Here is a 2842-nt window from a genome sequence, read left to right as displayed (position 1 = left end):
TAATCCTTATGGAGTATGTTATTTAATTCTGCATTAAATAGTCATGAGATATTTATGTATAAACTGTAGTTTCTTTACAATATTATGTCTCACTAAGTAAATATTTAACGTGTGTTGACTTCACGCATAGGTAAAAGCAAAGACTAGTCAGGTACAGGGTGCAGTAGCAGCTATCATCAATCTAAGGTTGACTCTCATCAGTAATCATGTTTATTTTGAAAATTTGCTGGCATGTAATCAAAATTAATAAAAACGCTTTAGAATGTATTTAAAGCGATAACTTTGGAAATATGTTTCAACGACTGTTTTATTGTTGTACTAAAATGTTTTGGTTTTAAATTTCGAAAAAAAATTATGGGTTTTACAGATGTTGGGATGTTCTTAAAAGTCATGTGGCACCTATGACGTGTGTACGGAAAAATTTATTGGAAATGGGTGTTACAATTTATGCTTGCTAAACTTGCTTGATTTCAAATATCCCCAAATCCTAGGTTTTGTGTTCACACTAGGGTGCATGAAATTAATGACGAATCTTGATGTTTTGAGGTTATAGATTCATTTTCAAGCTTGTTTGATGATTAAAACATGTTCAATCTCTCTAGAAATGCTTCTATGATTTTCGGTTAAATGATGGAGTTGTAGAAATTTATGTTTTGATGAAATATGATTAGGGCTTTGATTATAGAGATGATGTAAGGTTGGATGAAATTGCAATAATTCAAGAGTTTAGGGACTTAAATGTAAATAATCACATATTAATAAACTTATTATCTTGAGAATATAAAATATCTATTAATATTATAAATTAGTCCAAGGTGAACTTAAAATATGTAATTTACCCTTTTATAACATATGATACCTATTAAGGTTTTAATAGGAACTTAATTTGAATTAACCAAGAATATGAACTTGTACGAACAAAACATACATTGTACTTATATTAAACATTATATTATTAAACATAACAAGCCTTATTAATCGATTAGTAAACCTAAATAATGATTAAAGACTAATTATTAATCATTTAAAAGTTCAAGGATTAAAATGTAAATATTAAAAGTTATAGTAATCATTAAAAACATTAATTTTTAATATATATTTCTATATTAATCAAATGTCCTTCTAAAAATATGAATTAAATAAAACAATGACTGAATCATACATTTTATGACAAAGTTATGAATTAACGATAAAAATGTAGAAATTTAAAATTCAGAGCTTAGTATCGATACCTAGAGTTCAATTAAGATACCGAATACCCAATTTTGATACTAAATGTTGGTTTATGTACTAAAAATAATTTTAAAATCACCATAATTTGATACTCATTGTTAGGTTTTGATACTAAACCCCATGGAGCCTGAAAAATCACTTTCTTAAGCTCTAGGATACCCCAAGTTACATACTCCTTCACTTAGCAATTCAATTTAACAATAATTAATATCAAATTACACTCAACATGCACTTGTTAACCCAACATACAATCAACAAACATGATTTACATACCAAACAAACATACTTGTAAAGTTACCAATAATATTTATTTAACATTCATCATATAAGCAATTCATGCATGGTTTAGTTAACCTTGTGACCTACACAACTGTAACAATCATCTTATTCATGCATATCTCATACTATCAATCTTCCATGCAACTTAACCTAACAAAATAAAATAAATCACATTCACAAATCATGTAATATGAAATCAATGCACTTACTTTATGGTTTCATAGCCTTATACTTGCATGTATGATCTTATCCTTCACCATCACAACATCACAACACTTAAGGGACTCCCAATTAACAACACATGCTTTAAAACTAACACAACATAAAATTCAAACTTAAAATTAAATAGCATTTAAATAGCATAAAACTCTAACTACATATTAATTATACAACAAAGACATATGCCACCATCTAGGAGTTTAAACAAAAACGAAATTACATTGATTGCATAGGAAGTGACTTGGAATGTCCTAAATACAATTAGAGAGATATCAAACTTAGTTCCTGAAATGGTGAAACAAAGAATGTGTAAGCTTATATAATTTAGTGAGGTATTTAACATAATACAAATCAAATAAACATAACACAATAACTTGACTTTAACATGCTTGAATGGAAAATGATACATAATAAACATGAGGGTAAAGTACCAAAATGGTCACTTATCTTTTATATTTGTATATTTTTCTCACTAAATTAAAAAACCATAAGCTTTGGTCACTTACGTTATTGTTTTTATTAAATTTTGGTTATTGGGACATTATAAGCTGTTAGTTTTATGACACAATACATTAGTAAAAGGGTTTAATTTTATTTTAATGTAAAACCTGAAAATTAATGAAATTTGGGATTAAATTGTAAGTGTGTGGAACTTGTAGCCCGATTTGGGATATGTTAGAAGTTTAGGGACTTAACCTTAAATTTTCTCTTTCTTGTGTCGATAGAGAAAAATGGTTAAGTATGTTGAGGGGTTTGAACCCCTGTACAATAAAGTAGCCAACCAGGACTTAGACATTAGGCTAGGTCACTGTTTATGTTTTAATTTATTAAATATATAATTTTAATAGTTTTGTTCCAGTTATATATACCCAAAAACTCTATAATCCCTAATTTCCCAAATCCCTAACCCTAAAATCCTTAGCCTTAACCCTTCTACTGTCGATTTCTCCACTGTCTGGCCACCGCTTTGCTCGCCACCACTCCCATTCGACTCGCCATCGACCGGAGACAAATACCTAGGCACTATCGAATCATGATTCATCGTCAATTGATGCGAATCAGCGTTTGAAGCATCACTGGAAAAATCCACCCCCGAAGCTCAGATTTTCAT

Source organism: Hibiscus syriacus, unplaced genomic scaffold (genome assembly GCF_006381635.1).
Source record: "Hibiscus syriacus cultivar Baekdansim isolate YM2019G1 unplaced genomic scaffold, ASM638163v2 tig00110009_pilon, whole genome shotgun sequence".
In the NCBI taxonomy this organism is placed as follows: domain Eukaryota; kingdom Viridiplantae; phylum Streptophyta; class Magnoliopsida; order Malvales; family Malvaceae; genus Hibiscus; species Hibiscus syriacus.
The sequence above is the reverse complement of the archived record's forward strand: the minus strand, read 5'-3'. Positions refer to the sequence as shown.